This window comes from Gekko japonicus, unplaced genomic scaffold (assembly GCF_001447785.1).
Source record: "Gekko japonicus isolate JY-2015 unplaced genomic scaffold, Gekko_japonicus_V1.1 scaffold539, whole genome shotgun sequence".
Taxonomy (NCBI): Eukaryota; Metazoa; Chordata; class Lepidosauria; order Squamata; family Gekkonidae; genus Gekko; species Gekko japonicus.
The window spans coordinates 537,597-552,143 of record NW_015168667.1 but is presented as its reverse complement, the minus strand read 5'-3'; the positions used below and the strand labels follow the sequence as shown (position 1 = coordinate 552,143).

Below are 14,547 nucleotides of genomic sequence, written 5' to 3'. Positions count from 1 at the left end.
CGCCAACCCCCCCCCCCCCAATAGCTAGCAATCCAAAACAGTCCAGTGGAGCCTGAGCAGTGGGTGTTGCCTTCTGACACACTTCTGGTAATGTCAGGGTGTGTGGCATATGCAAATAAGTTATGCTAATGAGGTATGCTAATGAGCTCCTGCGCCTCTGAGGCGAGCCAGAATCCCAATGTTAATAGACACTAAGACTCTTCAGAGGTCAAGCAAAGCTGCCGTGTGTTTTTTCTTTTTTTTTTTTTTAAGGAGAGCGGGGATCAAGCTTCCTCCTTCACTCCTTCCCTGAGCCGATGATCTTTTCCGAAGCCTGGCAGAAAATCCAACAGGAGAAGCAAACTGCTGCAGTCCGGCCAATGTGTGTGTGACTTGGTCAACCACTGGTTGCTGCTGGGTCCTAAAGAGACTCATCTTATCGCAGATGAGCTCAAACAGGGAGATGCCGGCTCATATTCATGAGGCAATCGATCAGGGGGTGAAGGGGCTGGAGGGAGGGAGGGGGAGCTGAGGATTGGGGGAGGGACCCGCAAAACAGTGGGGGGCGGGCCCCACGTTAGCTACGGGCCTGGACCTAGGTTTATTCCCTACTCTGCCACGAGTTCACGAGCCCTGTTCGCACATTAGAGTGAATGCATGTACAACCTGCATGGATGGGCCTACTCTTGCTTGTAAGAAAGAGCTGACCCATGTTCACTTTACAAATGAAACCGGAGACCAGCACCTGGATGGATTGGCCATTTCAGTCACATGGTCAGTTGTGTGTGTACTGAATGCAACATAAGAATTATTCAATGCACATAGAAAGAAAAACCAAGCATACGTTCTGCTTGGATTGTACATGTGTTCACTGTACCTTGTGAACATGGTGACTTTGGGCTGTTTAGCCTAACCTGCCTAACTAACGTCTTGCTGCAGGCAAAGAGTGGAGGAAGGGAGGATGATGTGAGCTGCTGAGGAACGCCTTGGCGGCAGAGTGGGATAAGATTGTCATTTTGGGATGAAACCGCCTTCATGCCAAGTTTCATCCCACAGGAGCAGCCTTCTTCGCCTGCCCTTATTAGAAAGCATTTATTTCAGTCCGGTCACAAAGTTCTTTAAAGCTGTTGTTCTGGTGGATCTTTAAAAAAAAAAAAAAAGTCTGGATCTTCTCTTTGCCATGTAGGCCTGGAAGCTAGGTGAATTTTGAGGGGAAAAGAAATTCAGGTCAGATTCACTTTTCAGTACTATGTCGGTGGACTCCGTATTATCCAAATCATAATCTGTGACCTGCATGCAGTCCACCAAGCGAAATGCTGCTGACTAAGAGTTTGACACGCCTCCTGAATTCAATGTTCCCTTCTAAGCTGTGGAGTCCTGTGAGCAAAAATTCTACTTTGTAAGCTCCTGGCATTAAAGTCGTGAGTAACCGTTTTGGCTACTGCATATATTAGTTTGCTGTGGAGCCCTCCTTCCTGAGCCAAGACAAAAATGTGTGAGCCGGAGGCTAAAAAACTGTCTCCCATCCAAACACAATCCGGTGCCGGCCCTGGTTAGCTTCTGAGATCTGACAGGGTCAGGCTAGCCTGGGTTATTCAGGTCAGGGCAGGGGGTTAGTGTGGTATTAAACAGGGTTAATGCTGGATCCGACCTGCACAATTTGTGCAGGTCGGTTCCAGCCTTAACCCTGTTTAATACCACACTAACCCTTTAAGGCAAACAGCTTTTTGTCAGTCAGCTGGTTCTTTGATCTTTAACTGGCTCTTTCCAGCTAATTGGTTTGGAGGGTTCAGGTATTTTTCCCCATAGCACTGTCCCATTAAAGCTGGTGGACCAGGTCTGCAATGAAACACACGTCGCTTATTAGTACAGCCAACCTGTCGCTATAAAACATAAAACAGAAAGCATTGTTGGTATGTGTTACCGGAGGGCATCGTTAACTTGTGTGTATAGTTGTCTTGTAAAACTCACTTTACATAATGTTTTCTAGGAAGCGCTTAATATTCCCTCCCCACGTCTCACTCCATGCATGAGGAGTTCCTAATAGTGGTGAGATGCAATTTCCTTCTCTAAAAGCAAGGAGGCAGTCATACTGGTGCACGTACATCCCTCCCCCTTCCAAGCCAAGTTCAATAAAACCTCAAACTAAACACGGACTTTCAGTGTGCAGGTGCGTGGCTTTTCCACAGAGACTGATTTATGTGGAATGGTTGATCAGTGCTAACTGGTGCCTTATGTAGAGTTTTACAAGCCCTTGCAGGAGTGCATGCTGTTAATCTACATCTTTCGATCTTAGATTAGTGTATGCTCTGCATCTTTCTGGCAATTGCAGTCATTCAGAGGAAGTAATAATAAGCCTTGTTTGTTTGTCTTGAGGAATAACTTGTCAAAAGTTTGTTCCCTGTACATGTCCTGTAATCAAAAGATATTGATTCTTTGTGGGGCTAGAGTCTTTCTATTAATTTTGTTTTAGGGGAGGTAATGGTTTATATCTGGGGGGACTTTAAAAATGGAAAAGTGAATGATTTCTACTTCTCTTCTTTAATCACATGTGCAGGTGTGGTAGCTGAAGGGGGGGGATTTAAAATCGCCCGATTATGATCATTGTAAGTACTAATAACAATCTCTTTTTTAAAAAATATATATTTATTGATTTTCAGAAAGGGGAAAAAAGATAAAAAAGTCATACATTTTCACAGTACCAGTTTAGGTATCTCGTACATAACATGATATTAGAGTCTTCTACAGTTATACCTTCTCATAAGATACCTATTTAGCAACATTATACAAAAAATACAAAATGAAGACTTATATGTTTTCTATTATTCTTATATTCTGCTATGTATTCTACTGTCTTTCCCAGTAAACATATTCTAATGATAGAGTTAACTAACTTCTTACCTAGAATCTTTATCTAAAAGGGGAAATAATACATAGTTAAAAAAGAAGCCAAAATATTCCCTTGTTTACAGTATTTGCTATATATCTAGTTTTAAGCGTTTCTGGTCTGTATGATGGCAACCATACCTTAAACAATTAATAAGATGGAGAAAAAGAGAAAGGAGCAGGAGGCGAAAAGAAAGAAAAAACAAGATTATAATTTTTCAAACAAATATGTCGAAAGGTTCACTTCTTATACCTTTATATTAATTCTCACTGCATTTTAGTCTTGCCCTTTACGTTATTGTTAAGATTTTGTTTTGTTTAATTTGTCAGATATTTTCCTATTCTAAAAAATAAGACATTATTTAGTGGAAGCTTTCGTATCTCAACTGAACAGAGATGTTTAGTTAAATTTTTTTTTTTAGGAAAGGCAAAACAATATTTCAGGTGAGTAGTACACCCATTTCCCCCCCCCTCCCCGCCACCTCTGTTCTATAAATGCATCGCACTACAAATTGAGTTTGCACAGTCCTTGTTGTTGAGAAATGGGAAGATGACAAATAGGTGTTGTTGAAAGGGGAGCAGGCTTCCTTCAACAGGCTTGTGACAGGAGTGCTTCTCCTATTCTTCTTCACTGGGGTGGTCACTGCAGCCTACCTTTTCTGCAGACATGTGGATGTGAACAACACGTAGCATGTTGTTACAAATACAGATGGATGAATATTGAACTTAACCAGATGCACAGTCAGGGGTCATTTTGTAGAAAAAGAGGTGCAGGAGCTCATTAGCATAACTCAGCATAACTTATTTGCATATGCCACACCCCTGACATCACCAGAAGTGTGTCAGAAGGCAACACCCACCGCTCAGGCTCCACTGGACTGTTTTGGATTGCTAGCTATTGGGGGGAGGGGGAGGAACATGGAGATCTGTCCTCGCAGAGGAGGGAGAGCTTGTACCTGAATAAAACTTGGTCTTAGAGGTGCCACTGGACTTTTTCAGACCGGGGGGCCAGGGGGAACTCTGCAGCTTACCTGGCTGCTTCTTGCTCTGACTGAGGACTGCTGGGAGCAGGGGGTGGGGCTTGTTGCATGTGCCTGCCTACTGGGCTCTTTACTGCCGGAGCTCCACTCCTGTGCGCTCCTGCAGGAAATGACCCCTGTGCACAGTGATGAACACACTGTCTTGGCCATAAACCATGTGTGTGGCAGTCAATGTACATCAGTTGCACAATTTTAAGGCAGAAATGACTGACTTTTACCGTGCAGATGCTTCTTCAAAAGGCCCACATGGCAGTTCTGATTAGGGTTGCCATGTCCCTCCTGGCCACCAGCGGGGGATGGGGGGGTAAGGTTGCCAGATCCAGGTTGGGAAACTCCAGGAGACTTGTGGATGGAGCCTGGGGGGGACAGAGTCCTCGGTGGGGTTCAGTGCTATAGAGTCCATCCTCCAAAGCATCAGTGTTCTTCAGGGGAACTGATCTCTGTAGTTTGGAGATGAGATGCAATTCTGGGGAATCCCCAGGTCCCACCTGGAGTCTGGCATTCCTGGTTTTTACTCTGTGGGATGCTGCCTGTCTGGAGACTCTCATTCCACGAAGAGCTGAGCTTTATCCCTAGAGAAATACAGAAAGTGATCACGCTGTAGTAGCAGCTCACCGGCTGGCTGGTTCAGCAAGCGGTTGTTTGTTTCCTCTGTTTGTGCTTTGACATTCTGACAGCCATCCAGAAGATGTGGGATTTCTGCTACTGGCCATTGAAATAAAATATGGACACCCTGGAAAGTGCATACACATGTACCTTTCAGTAAGGTGTTTCATGTGCCTCTACCTAGCTGGGCTGCTGCTGACTCTGGCACTGCAGCATTTTGGAAGAAAGGGACTCCTTAGTGAAGGAGGCTGGACAAGTGATTCCACTTTTTTCATTCCCTCTGTGGGCATTTCAGCATCTTCTAAGGCATTTTTGACTTCTCTCACCTAGCTGTGCAGCCTGAGTCTGTGACACTGCAGCAGCTCTGGTGGTGTTTCATGGCCTTCGGCCGATGAAATTTTAACTGATGCACATAACGAACCAGCACTCAAGGTTTTTTTTCAGTTTTCCTTTACCATAATGCAGGGGTTATTTCCTGCAGGACCGCACAGGAGCTCCGGCAGTAAAGAGCCCAGGGGGCGGGCACATGCAACGAGCCCCACCCACTGCTCCCAGCAGCCCTCAGTCAGAGCAAGAAGCAGCCAGGTAAGCTGCAGAGCTTCCCCCGCCCCCCCCCCGGTCCAAAACAGTCCAGCGGCACCTTTAAGACCAAGTTTTATTCAGGTACAAGCTCTCCCTCCTCTGCGAGGACAGATCTGCATGCCCCCCCCCCCCCAATAGCTAGCAATCCAAAACAGTCCAGTGGAGCCTGAGCGATGGGTGATGCACTGTATTCTTGGTGATTGGGGGGGGGTCAATAGTGTGAGGGCTCCTAGTGTCCTGGCCCCACTGCTGGACCTCCTGAGGACACTTGGTATTTTTGGCCACTGTGTGACAGAGTGTTGGAGTGGATGGGCCATTGTCCTGATCCAACATTGGCTTCTCTTATGTTCTTATCCTCTCTGGGGATTCTTTGTACCCTCTTTCTTGCTGTAGTAATTGTCACCTTGGTCTAGCTAGAATACTAACCTTTACTACAAGTCTTTAGATTTCAATTTCTGGCTCTCTGTTTTGAAGACTTGCTGGGCTTCGTACGGTGGGTTGATGCTTCTCGGTCCCCTTCTATACCTGCAGATCAAACTTTAAATCAAACATAGAGCTCCGTTGTCTGCCTAATGGAGAATGTTTGAAAGCACTGAGGATCCTTAACTACTTGGTGTCTGGCAACTGTGTGTCATGAAGGAAACTTACCAGAGCATCAAAGTCTGGCTGAAGATTTATTGTGTTTCCTTATGCACTGTTCTACAAAGGGCCCAAAACATTGCTGAAAAATCCAAGTGAACTTTTAATCTTGTGTGCTCAGGCTATTTTTATTTATTTATTCAAGCTAGTGCCCAAAGAGTCTGCAAAGCTTGCTTTTTTATATATATAGATCCCCACTGAGTGCTCTGCGGGCACCTGCACTGTTATGAGGCACAGTGGAGAAGGGAAAGGTCTAGGCGGCAGCTGCTCATTGCTGGACGTCTTTGTCATGGTTTCTCCTTAAGCCATGAAAATCGGTTAGGCTGTGAAGGACAGAGCTGGCTGAAACTGGCATTCATCTTGGTGGGGATGGGGAATGGAAATAATTAGCTTAATGAACATAAGAACATAAGAACACAAGAGACGCCAATGTTGGATCAGGCCAAAGGCCCATCCAGTCCAACACAGTGGCCAGAAATACCAGTGCCATCAGGAGGTCCACCAGTGGGGCCAGGACATTAGAAGCCCTCCCACTGTTGACCCCCCCCAAGCACCAAGATGACAGAGCATCACTTGCCCCAGAGTCCCTATCTATACCTTGTGGCTAATAGCCACTGATGGACCTCTGCTCCATATGCTTATCTAATTCCCTTTTGAAGCCGTCCATGCTTGTAGCTGCCACCACTTCCTGTGGCAGTGAATTCCAAGTGTTAATCACTCTTTGGGTGAAGAAGTACTTCCTTTTATCCGTTCTAACCCGACCGCTCAGCAATTTCATGGAGTGCCCACGGGTTCTTGTATTGTGAGAAAGGGAGAAAAGTACCTCTTTCTCTACCTGCTCTTTCCCATGCATAATCTTATAAACCTCGATCATGTCACCCCTCAGTCGTCTTTTCTCCAAGCTAAAGAGCCCTAAGCGCTTTAACCTTTCCTCATAGGGAAAGTGTTCCAACCCTTTTATCATTCGAGTTGCCCTTTTCTGCACTTTTTCCAAAGCTATAATATCCTTTTTAAGGTGTGGTGCCCAGAACTGCACACAGTATTCCAAATGAGGTCTCACCATTGATTTATATAGGGGCATTATGATATTGGCTGATCTGTTTACAATACCCTTCCTAATAATCCCCAGCATAGCATTGGCCTTCTTTATTGCAGTCACACACTGTCTCGACATTTTCAGTGAGTTATCTACTACAACTCCAAGATCTCTCTCTTGATCTGTCTCTGCCAGTTCAGACCCCATCAATGTGTATTTATATTTAGGATTTTTGGCTCCAATGTGCATCACCTTGCACTTGGCCACATTGAACCCCATTTGCCATGTTGACGCCCACTCGCCCATCTTTGACAGATCCCTTTGGAGTGCCTCACAATCCTCACTGGTTTTCACCACCCTGAACAACTTCGTATCATCCGCAGATTTAGCCACTTCACTGCTTACTCCCAACTCCAAATCATTAATGAACAAGTTAAAAAGCAGTGGACCAAGTACTGATCCCTGTGGTACCCCACTGCTTACCCCCCTCCACTGGGAGAACTGCCCATTTATACTCACTCTCTGTTTTCTATTAATTAGCCAGTTTTTGATCCATAAAAGGACTTGTCCTTTTATCCCATGATTTTTGAGCTTGCTTAGGAGCCTTTGATGAGGAACTTTATCAAAAGCTTTCTGGAAGTCAAGGTAAACAATATCTATTGGATCCCCCTTGTCCACATGTTTGTTCACCCCCTCAAAGAACATTAACAGGTTAGTGAGACAAGATCTTCCCTTACAGAACCCATGCTGAGTCTGCCTCAATAGGTTTTGTTCATCTATGTGCCTGCTAATTCTTTCCTTAATAATGGTTTCCACCAATTTACCCGGTATCGATGTCAGACTGACTGGCCTGTAATTTCCCGGATCTCCTCTGAAACCCTTTTTAAAGATGGGAGTGACATTAGCTACCTTCCAGTTCTCAGGAATGGAGGCAGATTTTAAGGAAAGATTACATATTTTTGTCAGGAGATCCGCAAGTTCACATTTGAGTTCTTTCAGAACTCTTGGATGTATGCCATCTGGGCCTGGTGATTTATCAGTTTTTAAGTTGTCTATCAGTTTTAGGACCTCCTCTTTCGTCACCTCAGTCTGACTCAGGAATGGTTAGGAAAGAATGAAGGACTTAGAGATGGCATGAGTGAGAGAAATTGTGGTTGTGGTGGCAGTGCTGGAGGCAGACTGGCAACTACTATTTGTGGAAGGAACCGGTTGAAGGGTACATTACCTTGGGTTCAGATGCCACCTCTGTCGGATACGCTGGGTAGGCTCTTCGGCAAGAGTCATCTCCATTTTAACTAGCAGCCGAATGACTCTGCAAAGCTCGCAACCCGGGCATTAAGGTTTTGTTTTCATGGGTCAGGCTGGAGTGGCACAGATTTATTTATTTATTATTTCATTTATACCCCCCCCCCCGCAAAGCAGGCTCAGGGAGGTTTACACTGGTTAATATATAAGAGGAGGAGGAGGAGGAGATTGGATTTATACCCCGCCCTTCACTTGGGAGTCTCAGAGCGGCTTACAAACTCCTTTCCCTTCCCCTCCCCACAACAGACACCCTGTGAGGTGGGTGGGGCTGGGAGAACTCTGACACAAACTGCTCTTTTTCAAGGACAGCTGTGCTAGAGCTTGCAACTTACCCAAGGTCACATCAGCAGGTGCAAGTGGAGGAGTGGGGAATCAAACCCGGTTCTCCCAGATTAGAGTCCGCACACTTAACCACTACACCAAACTGGCTCTCCACATAAAATCCACATAAAAGCATCTAAAACAGTTCAGTTATAAACAATTCAATGACATAAAGTCCTGGCGATATTTAAGTATTTGCCTAACGATGGCGTACTGTAAGAGTGCACACAAAGGCCTAACCGTTATTCTGCTCCCTGATCTTCCTAATATGAGCGGCGCTACAGGTTGGAGGTGTTGCAAGAAAGGCTATCCAACAGGGATCCCTACGTTTGTGCACCCCAAAAGACCTTCTGATTTAACCCGTTAGGAGCTTGGGTAAAATATTCAGCTTCATATCAAAATGGAGGGTCCTGAACTAGCAGGGATTTCCTGTGGACGCTCCCATGGGGGATAGCCCACCTGCTTGTGTGTTCCAGAGACCCCATTGATTAAAGGCCTGTTGCTCCTCAGCTTCCGGAAGTTCCCTCTACACCCAAAACTAATTGACTGAGGTTTGCTGGTTAATAACCTGAGTCTGTAGAACTAGCCTGTCAATTCAGTTTATCTAAGTAATTCTTTTCCAAACCTAGGAAAATGTCATCAAACTACTGCACAGCTTTTTTCCAGACCTCCTTCCCTATCCAGTAACTCTGCCTAAAATTCATATGTTTCTTCCCTTGTTCAGTATCCCGCACTCAAGATCAAATACGATTAACGGATTCTAATCCCTGCTGTTCCCAAGCCGGCTTCCCCAATTTTGTGGCTGGCTTTCTTCCTGGACCTTTACCCTTTTGCTGAATCACTGAATCACCTTGGATTTCCACCTTCTTATTTGGTTTTGGTTTGGATTTTCCCTTCACCCCCAACCAGCTTCCCTTTTCCTCTGCCCCAGATTGCAACCCAACAGGCTCTTTATTTCCCCATTTATCCCAACTTAGGCAATAACCGAGGGTAGCATTCCAAGTACTGCATTATTGTATTGCCATGTTGTTTCGTGTGGGGTTTTTTTTGGCTGTCCCTTGTGTTTAATCTTTCTATCCTTATGTCTTGAGAGCCAGTTTGGTGTAGTGGTGAAGTGCGCGGACTTTAATCTGGGAGAACACTCCTCCACTTGCACCTGCTGGATGACCTTTGGCAAGCCATAGCTCTGGCACAGCTGTTCTTGGAAAAGAGCAGTTTCTGTCAAGAGCTCTCTCAACCCCACCTACCTCACAGGGTGTCTGTTGTGGGGAGGGGAAGGGAAAGGAGTTTGTAAGCCACTCTGAGACTCCTTTGGGTAGTGAAGGGCGGGGTATAAATCCAATCTCCTCTTCTTCTCCGTCTAGGGAAATAAAGGTTATTTCTTTTTGGAATTGTCTCCTTGTATGCTGTTCTTCCTGTGTCAAAGCGGGAACCTGGTATATACCAGTCTGTTCGATCCTGAAATAATTATTCCAACCCTGTAAATGTAGAGGACACTTTGTATGTTACAGGTCTGACTTGTATCCTTCTGGGTAACAGAGTTGCTTTGAGTGAATAGAGTCAGGGTAGGGTGTGGTAGGAATGGTTTGTCAGGGAGGCTGAGACTTCAGCCATCCCCTATTTTTTTTATAAGCATCAACCACCTTTTCCTAGCACTTAGATGACTGGTTAAAAGTTGAAGCAGTCTTCTTCTTTTAAATATATTTGATATATCAACAGGTCAGGGGTCCCCAACTTGGCACCTGTGGACCCTTTACCTGACACCTGTCAAGTGTTTTAAGAAAGTGGGTGGGGCCGGCTGGGGCTTTTACCCAGCGGGATTTCTGATTGGCCACTGGAGATCTGATTGGCTGTGCCTGCAGGCTCAAAAAGGTTGGGGCCCTGATGTAGGTCAAAATACATAAAGCTTCTTTTGCAGAGGTAAGTGAATGTAGTCAAAACTGCCCTGGATTATAATCGGGCTGTGTTCATCCCCCCCGCCCCCAGCCTGTAGGTTTGTCAGAATTTTAATTTCTGACTGTGTTTCCTCTTTATACTCCTCATCCCTTGTCTAGTTTGTAATGAGCACACCCATGATGCCAAAAATAACCACTGCTTCTAGATACGTCAGGACTATTTGCTATGCTTCTGCTAAGGTCAGTGTGAAGAAGAGTTACCTTTTTAACTTTGGTGACTGTTATTCCTGTTGAGGATTAATGAGAAAATGATTCCTTTGAATTATGTGGGCAGTGTTGGTGTTCAAAAGCAGCTGCTTCTCTCTGGCTGGTCATATAGACAAGGAACATGTTGCTACACATGTTGCTTGGGTAGAGAATCTCCAATCTGAGTTTCTAGGCAACATTAAGATTAGACCGACATTATCAGAGTAGTGTTACCACTCCAGCCTTGTTTTCTGCACAGGGTTAGAGTTATTCTGGAATGTACCATGCTTGAGAGCTATTTACTATCCCAGTGTGGCAATTAGTACTGCTGGTAGAAGCAACCCAGGTGTATTGTGGCTTCTTAATGCCTTTCTCTCCTTATCTCTAATAGGGCATAATTGGAAGTGAGTCTCAAAGGAAGGAACTATTTTGAAGATACTAATTTAATTTGCCTCGTGCTTAATGTGGTGCTGCCGTATGTGCTGCCACCACTCTCCTTCTTGTAGTCAGAACTGACTGTGCTAAAGCAGCCATTTCCCCTCAGACCAGGTCAGTACTCACCATTAAGTGAGAGGAGCCTCACAGGTGGATCACCGAATTGATGAGATATCTGTGATATGGATCTATTAGGCTTTACTATTTTCTAATGGACTGGCAAGATGGTGAAGTAGCCACTCAGCAATGGAGAGGTTTCTTCCATGTCTTTGTTCCCTTGCCTTGTTCATCACTGGTGTACACTTGGGTGCTCAGCTTGTCATGCCTGTCCCTGGCTTTCTTGGTTTGCTCTCCATGATCCTTGCCTTGACACTGAAGAGGTCCTAGCTCTGGCTTACCCACTTCCTGTCACATCATTGTGCTGTCACAAGTATGCAGTTCAGTGGGTTCCAGGTGTTGAAAGGTTGAAAACCACTGCTCTGTGAGGCACCAGCTGTCTGATAACATGCCGCTAAGTATGGGTACAGAGTTATTTAAAAGGTTATTTCTGTGATGTGCTGTGTTTGGGCCTCTTGTTCTTGTGGCATTTATTTATTTATTTATTGCTTCTATTTGTATCTCGCCTTGCCGGACAGGCTGGCTCAAGGCGGCTAACAAAGTTAAAATAACATAAACAGTACAGAGTTCTCCCATGTGGTAGCTAATTAGTATTCCCAGTTTGGATATTAGGATCAGAAATGGAAAGGAAGCTGCTTTCCTATGATTACTCAAATTTGCCTACGGCTGTGTAGGTTTCTAGGTTGACATCGCCACTAGTGTATCCACTGGTGGTATTTGAGTACTCCATAGTAATATTGTATACTACAATTCAACAGTCAAGTATGAACATATGAAACTGAATCGGACCATTGCTCCATCTCATCCTGTATTGGCTACTCCAACTGGCAGCAGTAGTGCAGAGAAAGGCCTTGGCCTCAGTGCCTGTTTGTTGGCTCTCCAGAGTAACAAACAGGTTGCTGGACTAGGTGGTGGACTACTAATTTGATCCATTATGGCTCCTTTTATGTTCTTATGTCTTTTCCTGCTTTGCTTAGTCACTTTCATTTTACTGATGGTATTTCTTGTAATGTTGGAAGGGGCAGCTTACACCATCCTGCAGCATGTAGATGCACAAGCTCTCCTTTCAAATGTCCCAACAAAGTCCATCAGCTGAGCACGGAGGAGTGACTTGTCCATTAAATTAGTCAGGGTGTCCAAACAAATTCAAATTAACCTCTTAATTAATTTTAAAAGCACAATTCAGCCAAATCAATCAATGAATTATAAATTCATACTCCGATCAGTGGGAAAAAGAATATATATATATAGGTTAGGGGACAAATAAATTATATGGAATTCACTGCCACAGGAGGTGGTGGCAGCTACAAGCATGGACAGCTTCAAGAGGGAACTGGATAAAGATATGGAGCAGAGGTCCATCAGTGACTATTAGCCACAAGGTATAGATAGGAACTCACAGGCTGGGGCAAGTGATGCTCTGTCTTCTTGGTGCTTGGGGGGGGCAACAGTGGGAGGGCTTCTAGTGTCCTGGTCCCACTGATGGACCTCCTGATGGAACCTGGTATTTTTGTCCACTGTGTGACAGAGTGTTGGACTGGATGGGCCATTGGTCTGATCCAACATTGGCTTCTCTTATGTTCTTATGTATAACCTACTATCTCCCTCCCACTAACCACCTAGCCCACCCTACTAAAATAACCCAGTAAATTGATCACTAAAATAAATCAGCAAACAATACAATATCCTGCATTAATCAATTTATAATAATCTAATTCAATTAATTAATTAATTGTGCTGAGAGAAAATTTAGGAGTAGCTGGATCGCTGATATACTTTTAAAGTTCCCAACATTCTTCAGTGAAAACTAGTCCATAATCTTAGGAAAAAACAACTTTCAGTTACAGAGAAAAAAATGATAGTGCATAATGCTTCAGGAATAGGCTTCCTTTTCCTTGAGATCTCTTAATATTCCTGGAAGTTGTTAAATCTTATGTTTTGCAGCACTTTTGAACTCACAACTTCTTTGGCTTATAGGGATAAAAGGTGTTTAATGATAATGTTTCTCTCAAGGTGCCCATTAAAATATGTGCTGTTAAGTGTCCCTTTTTTGTATGATCTGCTCATAGCGAATATGTTGTCTTTTAAAGCTTTGGTTCTCACACATAACAGATGAAGTAGCAAAGTTAAATTTTAGCTCTTTCAGGCTGCAGATGCGGACTCAGTTGAGTTCTCTTCCTTACAAAACAAGTCCCTGCAAATAGAGCACCATTCATCAGGGTTTGTATCTTAGCCTTTTCCCTCACGTGACCATCTTCCATATATAGGAGTGTTTTCTGGTGGAGAAGGTTCCATCATGTGAGCCTCTGGTGTTTGAAGTGTCCACATACAAATGTATCACCTTACTGTTGTTTGTATGATATCACCAACAAGAAACAAGCCACAAAGACAGCAAAATGTATTTAGTTTATCATGGCCCAAAAATTTGAACAGATAGATTAGTGAGAAATGTTTTTCATTGTTGAACCTTTTTTTTAAAATAAGGCTTGGAGTTACATTGGACAAACTGTGTATGAATACTTATATTTATTTATATGGTACATTTTTATCCCACCTTTCATCCAAAGAGACCAGAGGGCGTACATCATTCTACACCCCCTCCATTTTATCCTCACAATACTCCAATCCAGGGGTGTCAAACATACGACCTGCAGGCTGGAACCAGCCCTTCGAGGGCTTGTATTCGGGCCACAAGCAATTGGCTCTCTCCTGCTTCCTTCCCTGGGGCCACCACTGCCATGGCATCACAACTCGCTTTCACCCATCTCCCTCAGTCATGGGGGAAGAGATACAAAGCCAAGCCTCCTTCCCTCCATGCCGGGGGAGGGGGGAGAGAACAAAATTTGAGTCCAGTGGCACCTTTAAGACCAACAAATTTTTATTCAAGGGATAACCTTCATGTGTATGTTCAGGGGAGATTTGTCTGACAAGCACAATTTATATTGACATGGCCCTGCTCTGTTGTTTACTTTGAGATCACACACACACTCACACACACACACACACACATTAAAAAAAGGAAGGGGGTATGGGAATTTTAAGAGTTGCCTTGGGATAAGGGGAAATGGAAATTAAAATAAAATTATTTTTGCTTATTCTGAAAAGGGTTTTTTTTTTAGATTAGATTGCTCTGTGCCTATCTGGGATTTTATTTTCTTTCTAAAAGAACCTGATTAGGAATTACAGCACTTGGATTGGATTCCATTGTTTAACGACTGGAAGTAGATGTTTAAGTATTTAAAAATACATTTATGGTTCCATATGTTCCAGTTCAACACATCTCCCTCTCTCTCCCCTCCCATGTCACTGGCTGCCTTTATTCCACATTAACCTCCCCTCTTTTGCTTTTGAAACTGTTTCATTTTCATCACTAGCACTGAGTGGATTTTGCCCAGTCTGAAATCAACACATTATTTCTTTTAAGAGATCCCCCTTCCAGTTCTAACAGATGGGGGGGGGG

At 44.2% G+C, this 14,547-nt stretch overlaps 1 protein-coding gene across 1 annotated transcript in view; it reads left to right on the top strand.

Moving 5' to 3' along the window:
- Positions 1-14,547, top strand: part of LOC107113906 (adenylate cyclase type 5-like) — a 368,311-nt gene that overhangs the window by 19,936 nt on the left and 333,828 nt on the right. The window lies entirely within an intron of this gene.